This window comes from Mesoplodon mirus (assembly GCF_964341445.2).
Source record: "Mesoplodon mirus genome assembly, chromosome: 5".
Classification (NCBI taxonomy): Eukaryota; Metazoa; Chordata; class Mammalia; order Artiodactyla; family Ziphiidae; genus Mesoplodon; species Mesoplodon mirus.
Genome location: NC_138980.1, coordinates 29,856,997 through 29,869,145, shown reverse-complemented (window position 1 = coordinate 29,869,145; position 12,149 = coordinate 29,856,997). Strand labels below are relative to the sequence as shown.

At 40.0% G+C, this 12,149-nt stretch overlaps 1 protein-coding gene across 1 annotated transcript in view; it reads right to left on the bottom strand.

The window, feature by feature from the left end:
- LOC309805278 (uncharacterized protein) overlaps nucleotides 1-12,149 on the bottom strand; it is a gene marked incomplete at its 5' end in the record, with an annotated part of 211,014 nt that overhangs the window by 90,993 nt on the left and 107,872 nt on the right. The gene's annotated exons all lie outside the window — the stretch shown is intronic.

Below are 12,149 nucleotides of genomic sequence, written 5' to 3'. Positions count from 1 at the left end.
TACACACCCAAGAAGTCAATGAAATTCAAATAGGATATAATCAATGTTACAACACTTTGACACATCACAGTCAGACTGCCAAAGGACAAAGAGAGAATCTTGAAAGTATGTGGAGTATCTTTTGATGTGCTTCTCAGTCATTTGTATATCTTCCTCGGAAAAAATGTCTATTCAGATCCTTCACCCATTTTTAAATTGGGTTCTTTGCCTTTTTATTATTGAGTTGTAAGAGTTCTTTACATATTCTATATACAATGCCCTTATCAGATATATGATCTACCAATATTTTCTTCCATTCTGAGATTGCCTTTTCACTTTCTTGATAGTGTCCTTTGAAGCACAAATGCTTTTAGTTTTGAGGAAGCCCAATTTATTTTCTTTTATTGCTTATTCTTTTGATGTCATGTCTAAGGATATATTGCCAAATCTGAGATTCTGAAGCTATACCCCCATGTTTTCTTTTAAGAGTGTTATAGATTTAGCTCTTAGCGTTTAGGTCTTTGATACATTTTGTGTTAATTTTTGTATAAGTTATGAGGTAAAGGTCCAATTTTATTCTTTTACATGTGGTAATCTAGTTGTTCCAACATCACTTATTGAAAAAATTACTCTTTCTCTATTGAATGGCCTTGATGCCCTTGTCAAAAATCAGTTGAGTATGGACCTATGAGTTTCTGAATGCTCAGTTCTATTCTACTGTTTTAGATATCTACCTGTATGCCTTTACCCTTCCCCCATCTTCATTACCATTGCTTTGTAGTAAGCTTTTATATGGAGAAATATGGATCCTCCAACTTTTTTTTCAGGCTTGTTTTGACTATTCAAGGTCCCTTGCAATTCTACATGAATTATAGGATCAGCCTGTCAGTTTCTACAAAGAAGCCAGCTGGGATTTGGATGCGGATTCCATTGCATCATTAGATTAATTTGGAGAGTACTGTCATCTTAACAATACTGTTCATCTTCTGATGAACATGGGATATTTTTCCATTTATTTAGACCCTCTAATTTCTTTCAATGATATTTTGTTATTTTCAGTATAGAAGTCTTCCAATGTTTTTGTGAAAATTGCACCTAAGAATTTGATTCCTTTCAATGTTATCATAAATTGAATTGTTTTCTTATTTTCATTGTTAGATTATTCATTTAAAGTGCATAGAAATACAATTGATATTTATGTATTGATCTTGTATCCTATGACCTTGCTGGACTCATTTATTAGTTTTAATAATGCTTTATTGGATTCCTTGAGATTTTCTGTACATAATTTCATGTCATCTGTGAATGGATATAGTTCTACTTCTTCTTATTCAATACAGATGCCTTTTATAACTTTTCCCTGTCTAAATTGCCCTGACTAGAACATTCAGTACAATGTTGAAGGAAAATGATGTGCACAGACATCCTTGTCTTGTTCCTGACATTAGGTAGAAATCATCCAGTCACTTACCATTCAGGATCATGTTAAACATGAATTTTCATAGGTGCTCTTTATCAGGCTGAGGATGCTTCCCTGTATTCATAGTTTCCTTCTATTTATTTATTTATTTATTTATTTATTTATTTATTTATTTATTTATGGCTGCATTTGTTCTTCATTGCTGCTCACGGGCTTTCTCTAGTTGTGGCGAGTGGGGGCTACTCTTCACTGTGGTGTGCAGGCTTCGCATTGCGGTGGCTTCTCTTGTTGTGGAGTATGGGCTCTAGGCACATGACCTTCAATAGTTGTGGCTCACGGGCTCTAGAGCGCTGGCTCAATAGTTACGGTGCATGGGCTTAGTTGCTCCACAGCATGTGGGATCTTCCTGGACCAGGACTGGAACCCATGTCTCCTGCATTGGCAGGCAGATTTTTAACCACTGCACCATAATGGAAGCCGTATTCATAGATTCTTGAGTGCTTTTATCACATTGAATTTTGTCAAATGCCTGTGTCTACTGAAATGATTAAGTGGTTTTTATCCTTTATTCTATTGATATGATGCATACCCTTTTCTCCTCAAATAATTTTAAAAACAACTGCATAAAACAATAATTATAGTGCTCACTTCAGCAGCACGTATCCTGAAACAATTATAAAACATTGTTGGTCTCATAATGTTAAAGATATACTTTACAGTAAAATAGCACAAAGGAGGGGGTAGGAAGAGAAACATATTTGAACAGTTTCTGTGTAATATTGGAATTAAGTTAACATTAATCTGAAATTGTTTTTTAACTTAAAATGCATATTTTATTCCTCACTTGAAAATATCTGTTTAACACAAAAGAAGAAAGTAGAAGAGGACAGAGGCACCAAAAAAGATATGAGATATATCCAAAACAAATACCAGGAACACCCCACCCCCACCCCAGTCAAAGCCTCCGCCAGGCAGCACAGGTCCTGGTGGCCTGCGTGCTGCCCCCAACAAAGCCTCCTTTGGCCATGCAGGCCCCAGTGGGCTGTGAGCCATCCCCCTCCAAAGCCTCCTTTGGCCATGCAGGTCCCAGTGGTTTGTGCCATGCCCATGGAAGCCTGCACCCCAGATGGCTTACACTAGCACACATGCTCCAGGCCAGCTTCAGGAGCAGAAGCTGGTGAGAGGAACACACGCAGAGGTGGGTCCGACAAAGCAGGTCCAGAGACCTACCTAGAGGTCTTGCAGGGCCTCCTGGGGAGTCAGGGGTTGACTGTAGCTCTCTGTGGGTGCAAGGACAATAATAGCGGAGGCACCAGGGAAATTTTTACTTTTTAAATTTTTTTATCTTTTAATTTTATTTTTTACTTTTATTTTTTAAATATATTTATTTCTAATTTTTTTGAGCATAATCATATAATGCTTTTAATAAAGGCAAATAATATAAGGCAACAGGAGAAAGGTAATTCAAAGAAACATCCAGGAACAAGCTTCCCAATGTCCTTATTTGCCTGAAGACATGATTCATCATCTCTGAATGAAACTGCTGTTATTTGTGCTGATGTACATGCGCTGAAACTTGGTTTCAGGAGAGCTCAGGCAGAAGTTTCCTGCAGAGTCTAGTCACCTAGTGAAGATAGGATATCTAACTGATTACCTCAAGTGAAAATTATCAATAAACAAATTAGTCATACGTTCGACTCAGGAATTCTTTTTTTTTTTACAACTTTATTGGAGTATAATTGCTTCACAATGGTGCATTAGTTTCTGCTTTATAACAAAGTGAATCCGTTATACATATACATATGTTCCCATATCACTTCCCTCTTGCATCTACCTCCCTCACACCCTCCCTATCCCACCCCTCCAGGCGGTCACAAAGCACAGAGCTGATCTCCCTGTGCTATGTGGCTGCTTCCCACTAGCTGTCTACCTTACGTTTGGTAGTGTATATATGTCCATGCCACTCTCTCGCTTTGTCCCAGCTTACACTTCCCCCTCCCCATATCCTCAAGTCCATTCTCAAGTAGGTCTGTGTCTTTATTCCTGTCTTACCCCTAGGTTCTTCATGACATTTTTTTTCTTAAATTCCATATATATGTGTTAGCATACGGTATTTGTCTTTCTCTTTCTGACTTACTTCACTCTGTATGACAGACTCTAGGTCTATCCACCTCATTACAAATAGCTCAATTTCATTTCTTTTTATGGCTGAGTAATATTCCATTGTATATATGTGCCACATCTTCTTTATCCATTCATTGGATGATGGACACTTAGGTTGTTTCCATCTCTGGGCTACTGTAAATAGAGCTGCAATGAACATTTTGGTGCATGACTCTTTTTGAATTATGGTTTTCTCAGGGTATATGCCCAGTAGTGGGATTGCTGGGTCATATGGTAGTTCTATTTGTAGTTTTTTAAGGAACCTCCATACTGTTCTCCATAGTGGCTGTACCAATTCACATTCCCACCAGCAGTGCAAGAGTGTTCCCTCTTCTCCACACCCTCTCCAGCATTTATTGTTTCTAGATGTTTTGATGATGGCCATTCTGACTGGTGTGAGATGATATCTCATTGTAGTTTTGATTTGCATTTCTCTAATGATTAATGATGTTGAGCATTCTTTCATGTGTTTGTTGGCAGTCTGTATATCTTCTTTGGATAAATGTCTATTTAGGTCTTCTGCCCATTTTTGGATTGGGTTGTTTGTTTTTCTGTTATTGAGCTGCATGAGCTGCTTATAACTTTTGGAGATTAATCCTTTGTCGGTTGCTTCATTTGCAAATATTTTCTCCCTTTCTGAGGGTTGTCTTTTGGTCTAGTTTATGGTTTCCTTTGCTGTGCAAAAGCTTTGAAGTTCCATTAGGTCCCATTTGTTTATTTTTGTTTTTATTTCCATTTCTCTAGGAGGTGGGTCAAAAAGGATCTTGCTGTGATTTATGTCTTAGAGTGTTCTGCCTATGTTTTCCTCTAAGAGTTTGATAGTTTCTGGCTTTACATTTAGATCTTTAATCCATTTTGAGCTTACTTTTGTGTATGGTGTTAGAGAGTTAAGTGTCAAGACACTTTTTAAGAGGGACCTCATTAAAATGGAAAAGAATTTCTCATTTGACGTAGGTAATTTTTATGAAATTGCCAGGACTATCTTTTGAAATGGATTTTATTACTTGAAAAACTTTATTTTTTTTTTACCTAGAGTTTGATGAAGAGATGCTAAGTAATACTGAAGAATGGAAAGATCGTATTATGCACTTCAACAAATCAAATTGGAAGGTCAATTCTCAGTTACCAATTTTATGCCAACACATGTTCAGTAGAGTGGGTCATAATGCTGATTATGAGAGTCTTTTTTCACTAAAGAATAGTAGTGGACAAAAGAATGAAATAAGGGACTTCCCTGGCCGTCCAGTGGTTAAGACTTCCCCTTGCAATTCAGGGGATGCAAGTTCAATCCTTGGTTGGGGAGCTATGATCCCACATGCCTTGCAGCCAAAAAAAACAAAAACAGAAGCAGTATTGTAACAAATTCAATAAAGACTTAAAAAATAGTCCACATTAAAAAAACTTAAAAAAAATGAAAGTTTATGTACAATTTAAATAGAACACAGATTATAACTGCATTAAATGTCTAAGCAAATTCTACAAAACAAGGAACTGTTGAGATCCAAACCATCAGGGAAACATAATTAAAGAGATGTAATTTAGATATGTAGAGTTTGTTTCAGATAAATAATAAATTATTTTGTAGTAGAAGTATGTCCCATGTAATGTTTCTTTTATTTTAATATATGTAGTTGATTCTCGTTATTTGCAGGAATTAGGTTTTATAACGTTGCTGAAAACACTGAATTGGTGACTAGATACTCATCCCTCCTAGGAGAAATAAGGTTGGGTTTCTGTGAGCCTCTGGTTCACAATACTTTCATCATCCAATCAGCCCATAATTTTTGAAATGTGGTTTTCTGTTTACAAATACCTCATCTAGGGCTTCCCTGGTGGCGCAGTGGCTGAGAGTCCGCCTGCCGATGCTGGGGACACGGGTTCATGCCCTGGTCCAGGAGGATCCCACATGCTGCGGAGCTGCTGGACCCGTGAGCCGTGGCCACTGATTCTGCGCGTCCAGAGCCTGTGCTCCACAACGGGAGAGGCCACAACAGTGAGAGGCTGCCATACCGCAAAAAAAGAACAAAACAAACAAACCTTACCTAATAAACCTCGTTGATTCATTAACATTCACCTCATGACCAAAAGCACTATTACTCATGTCTGAATGAAGCTTATCTAACATTCATATTTTCTCCATAAGGTGCATGATAACTTTCTTGCTTTTAGAAACACTACATAGAACTTCAGCACTACACTTAGGGGCCATTTTAAACAGGGAAGTCACCAAGAAAAAGCACAAAAATGTACTATTAAATAGACTGCGAAAAAGGCACTTCTTTTCAGTATGAGAACTGGAAAAGAAGGCAGAGCATTGCCTTGCTTGACTTCAGCTGGGAATGTACACATTGAGAAATTTTTTGCTGCTCTGCTCATGCCCATGAATAAGCATGAAGGCACTATGAGTATTGATTTGGGGGGTTACAAATAAATTTTAATGAGTAGCTGAATCCACCAATAATGAGGATTGGTTATATATAAGTATTAACTGGTATGGACCTATTTCCACAATACATTGAGAAGAAAAGTTACAACATGAAACTTAACTAAAACTTTAGAAGCATTCCCTTTACAAAGAGGAATCAGGCAAGGATGTCCCTTATTGTTGCTTCTAAGAGAGAAGGTGGTGAAACAGAATAAAGAACATAGCCCTTTGGGTCCAGGAAAAAACTCTCACTGGTGGTGAACTGGGATGAGGTTCAGATGGAGGTGAAACATCAGCTTATGCAATAGCTGGAGGCACTTGAATAGTATGGGGACAATTGCAGTTGTAAGAGTTATTGAGTTGTCTGCCTTTGGTCAGTTGTTTTAAAAGCTCTGAAAATGGAAACTGAGAAGATCAGGTCAGCCAGCTGTCAACTTAAGGCACACTATTGACTCAGCTGTCTCCTGTAGCCACAGGGAAGACTGTGTTGAAAATTAGACCCAGGGCAACAAAGCTACAAAGTAAACTGAGTGCATAGCCTAAATGGTCTCTAGGCTAAAGTTCAGAACTCTGAGAAGCACATCTCTAGTGTATTTAATATATTGTCTTTCCAATTCACTCTCTAACCTTTATTTAAATATATACGTATCCTCGAAAACATGTGGTGTAGTTGCAGTTTTTAAATATCTGCCTAAGTGATATTGTTTTATAAATCACATTTTCTTCTTCATTCAGCATTAACTTTTTAGGTCTATTTATATTGCTCTATGTCAATTTAGCATAAATTTAGCAAAATTGTTCATTGCTTTTAACTAATGTGTAGTATATATCCATTTTACTTATATCCATTCCCCTAGTTGAGTCCTAAGGAGATGAAAGCCAGTAAGAAATTATGTGTGATAAGAAATGATTGGGACCTTCAGAATTGTGAATTCTGATACAAAATTTCAGTTCTTTTTGTTTCTGTGCTGTACCCACCCTCTGGTATTCTCAAAATTTTAAGCCTATTCCTCATAAAAGGTACCTAGTCTTTGGAGAATCAAGGAGAAGTCTGTGTCAATACTTGGTACAAAATGTTCTGAAGCAAAGACAGCAACTGCAGATGAGATGGTATAAGGGAATTGAGGGATAGAGCCAGGAATGGGAATTTAGAGTGAGAGGTGACAGGAAGCCACCAGAGAAGTTAACACCTCTATAGAAATCATCAGAATACTCTGAAGGATACTGTACTTCCTACAATTACGTGAAATAGGAGCTTGATATTTATACATTAAAATAAAAGGTAACCCCAGAAGATTTGGAGACAAATATATATTACATGTTTTCATATGCTTATGTAGGATTCTACAATATTCATAGGAAATTTAGAACTTAGGAATTTACTTAGGCAAATATATTTTCCCTTCAGTGGTTTCACTGGATGGTTGATAGTTGAGACTATTGGTAGCAGGTGTTGAGAAACTAATTGATTAACCTAGTTCCAAAGCCCTTTCATTAGAGGTAGTGAAAATTGACAAGGAGATTGGAAAGATCAGCTTACCCTATTCCCAAAAGAACCTCTGAATTAAATCACTCCTGGCACCCCTCCACTCCCCACCTTTGATACACTGCAAAGTGCACTGTGTATCAGGGAATGTTTCTGGCACTGTTTGATGATTGGATCCTGCTTCATGGTGTGCTGTATGAATCTCCTCACAACCAGTCTCAGGAAATATTGGAGAAACCTGGGATGTTATCCATCTTAGGCAGCATGGGATGCACGGGAGACCCTTTGTGACTTGCTGTTGAACAGTGAATAAGGCACCCTGGGACCTTTGATGACCTTGATGTGCTGGAGATAAACTGAGTCATTGTTTCATCATGAGGAGCCCTTGATGATATATCACCTTGAAAAGTGCTTTTTTTAAGACGAACTCCTTTGATCTTGCTGAAAGATGAACTCAGCCTGGTTTCCCTAATGACTAAGTAAAGTAAGTTGCTTTGTACTTTGCTGTATGAGTTGAAGCAGCCAGTAGAACGGGTTAAACACAAGAGCTTTGGAGCAAGTAAGTCCTGAGATTGAATCTCGGTTCTGGTACTTGATAACTTGACTGCAAGCAAGTAACCAATGATCACTTTACAGTGTTGTTTAGATTATTAAATGAGATCATGTATACAAAGTAGTTAGCACATAATGAGTATTTAATTGATAGCTAAAAACACAAAAAAATCTAATTAAATACAGATTGGTAATTATCAGTAATAGCAACTTAGAAATTATAAGCTCATAAAGGTTTATAGCTTTGTAAAGATTTCTCCATATAGCTGACAATCTTTTGTTAAACGTAATTTACACAACAATTTAGACTTTTACTCTGGAACTCTGCTTTCAGAGATGACTGTTTCCTATATCTGAAGTTAAACTTGTAGAATGTCTGTGCTAGAATATATGATAAGAATATTCCTCTGGTTGCTCTTCAAAGCTAAGATTTTCTTTATATATGGTTTAACTTAAGGATTTCTTAGACATACTTGTTCTTGTGTTGAGACAAAGTTACCAGATTGGACAGATTTTCTGGTGTTAGTAGTAGATTCTGAGAAATTAGACAGACTTTTTATTAAGTCCTCTGACACAAGGTATTCATTTTCCAGGTAACTGACTTAATAGAAAGGGTTAAGGTGCCAGGTAAGATTATTAAGCCAACTGGCCCAGGGATTCTGGGAGTAAATTTCAACCTTTGATTTAATCCAACTTAACCCAACTGAGCAAAACAACCAAAAGCAGCTTCCATAATCAACCTACAAATATGTACTGGGTTGTAGCCACTGAGATACCAAAGATAATATAAATCAGGTCCTTGTCTCCAGTCAAAGCACATAAGCCACAGAGAGTAAATAGGAGCACCATACATGTCGACCTCCTCCTGATCATGACACACTTTCAAATATTAGACCTTAATATTTAAGTGGCAGACAAACTTGAATATTCAAAATGACACTAAAATAAGATAGCAGCAACTACAAAGCAGACTCCACTACTGGGTAACATTGTTTTGTGATGTCTATAAATCCCTCTGTAGGGGGCCTTTCCACTTGGCTGTCTTTGAACTTTCTATTGTTGTTTGAGCAAAACTTTGCACTGTCCTGACCACATTCTCTTTTAGCCTCACAAGACAAAGATCCTTCATGTGCCAGGAAAAAAGGGGAACTTTTCTTTGCTGCCAGCTTAATTTATGCCTCTATATGCCTCAAGCTGAGTCCCACTTTACCTCGCAAGATGGCCCAGTCTACTCAGATAAACATTCCAACTGATAGATGTCCCTGAAATAGTAGGTGTAATCAATTGTAGAACCAATACATTTCACACTATGGGCAAAATTGGTCATCATATTTTGGTGGTTCCAGGCACACCAGTGTGCCTTGGCCAACTGATTAAGGACCTCATCTCTAACCAGAGTAGTCAAGAGCAGGGAGATGGGTGGGAACTCATGTAGTCAGAGATAGCATGTTAGAGATAGACCTCAAAGGATGGGTAAGATTTACAATTGTAGATGCATAAATGGTGGCTATTCCAGGTGAGGAGAATAACGTCTGTTTCATTCTACAGCATAAAGAATTTTCACTTCCAATTTTCCAAGTATCTTTTCAACTTCACTTCTTCACTTCTTAACATGGGGTACAATCTCCATAACAATTCAATTTATCCAAAGTACGTGGCACACATTTTCTACACTATTAGATCATGAAATGACAGGGCCCTCCTTTCACCTAACAAGGTACAAGGTACAAACCCACATGTTATTGGATTTATGCCTGCAAGAGTCCAACCGTGCCCTCCCAAATCTGATTTCTGACTTTCTCTTTTATCCATCGAATGTTTGTCAGAACACAAAATCCCCTTGACACTTTTCAGGACCAACCCTACCTGACTCCTTCCCGGCATTTGTCACTGTCGGCCTTTCCCTCATTTAAACCCTTCTCTCACTTACTCTGACACCAAACTCTTGGTTCTCCTCTCCTTCTGATCATTCCTTCTCAGGCTCTTTTCCTCTGTCCCTGAAGTGCTCCCCAGGGCTCAGATTTTGGCCCTCTTCTCTCTTCTCACTGTACACGCTCACAACGGGAAACTGTCTGGGGATCTTTAGAACTGCGAAATACCTTATTTGAGGTAAGCAAGCCCCTTAACGGGGCTCACTAGCTCTCAGACATTACTCTGCATTGGTTAACTAAAACTGACTCACAGGAATAAATAATGGGGAAAAGTTTGTTAGGGAAACTTCCAGCTACCGAATCTGCCCAGGAGGCAGGGATCACAACAGGAAAAATTTTGTAAGGAGTCTCAACTGAAACTTATTTTTTTTGTTCTTATCAGGAACACAGGCCTTAAAAAGATAAGCACCTCTGAGCTTGTTTCCTAAGACATCTTATTTATCAGAATCCATTTTTAGACAGGACGTTCCAAGCGGGCTGGACTACACAATCGCGTTCACTGAGCTAACCCCAGCACCAGCCTGGGCCTAGCACCGAGACGGTTTGGGGTTTGTCTATTGCACGGTGGCTCTGCCTGACAGTTCAGCCGTGCTGCGGCCCACTGGGGTGGGAGAGCAGGAAACGGAGCCAAGGTTGGCTCGGCTAAGAGGTGCTGCATTCAGCATAACTCCTCGAGTAGCAGCAGACACGTGCCACAGGCTTAAGTCGTCTCCTCCTGACTTCACCCAGGTTCTCCCGCAATGAAAACAATCTAAGGAGTCGCCTCAGCCACTGCACATCTCAGGGCCGGGACTGCTCCGCCCACGCAGCAGCGTGGTGGAGGGCCGGGCGCGGCCCTGACGTCACACTGGGCCCCGCCCCTTGGGGCGGGGCGGGAGCGCGGGAGCTCTGTTACGCAGGCGCCTTCGTCCTATATAAGTGGCGCTAGAGGCCGACGGTGGGGTTTTGGGGAGATGGTTTTGCTGTCATTTTGTAGGGTGTGTGTCGCAGCGACAGGGATTGAAGACGGCGGTTTGGTGACAGTTATTGGCCAAAGGGCCTTTTGCTTTTGAGGAGGTAAGGTTTCGGATAGGGTGTTCTGGGCTGGGCGGTTTCCCAGTGTTTTAGGTCTGGAAAGCCAGGTGTCAGAAAAACGACAGGATTCGGGGCCTCGGCGACCGGGGTTTCTTCGGGACACAGCTCTGCTCGTGGCATTTGAAACCTAAAGTTGCCCCGGTGTCATGGTAGATTTAAAATCCTAGGGCGGAAAGGCCTCGGCTCTGCCGCTGACTCGTCTCAGAGAGGCCAGGCCACTCATATCACGGCTCCTTAGGCCCGTGACCCGTCCCGCCGATCAGAGTGAGACCCTGCGAGAGCCTCCTGGGTCAAGTGTTGTCCTAGATCAAGGCTTACTCTGGGTCCCTGGCCTCGGCCGTTTGTAGCATTCTGGGATTTTCCGAGGTCAGACTTCTGCCTCTGAGTGCGCCAAAGGCCCTGGCCAGGTGCCCTGGCGGAGAGGCGAGGGGTGGGGACTGGGCGTCCGAGGAACTGCTCGTTTGCGAGTCCAGGTGGTGGAATTTAGCTCGTGCTTGTGAGAGGTAAATACGGAGAGGCTCATCCTTTGTGCGAACTGTTTTTTTCCTAAAGTGGAGCATAGTATTGTTGCATCAGATGTGCATTTCTGATACTTTTGGATCACCCTGTCCTTGATTACTTAAGTAACCATGAAACGCTTATACTATTCTTAGGAAACAGCGCTCCAAACTGACCACGTCAACCACCTGGTCTTATTTTAGAGCTATCTTTGTATGATTGTGCTCCATACATACACCCACAGGCTTCTTGTTATCCATTCCATACAGTCCTCTTGGAGCCATCTAATCATAACTTTAACCTACATAGATATTTTTATATAGATAACATCAAATTGTCGGGTAATATAGGGTGTTAAAGGGCAGTAGAGAATCAGGTTTCTAAGATGGATATAAACATCTGATGTTTGTTGTATCTGATGTTTTTATTGAAGGAGTCCGATGATTCTAACATGTAGGATTCTTTGTTAATAAGAAATAGTGTGATAATTCTAGCTAGTTTTTCTCTTTTTTTGTATGCGAAGGAACCTAATCTGTATAACCTGGATCTGGGATTCTTCTCTTGGCCTCCTGAGAAAATATTTCTGAACAGTAGTGGTGGTGGGGGGGAAGGCTTCCTATC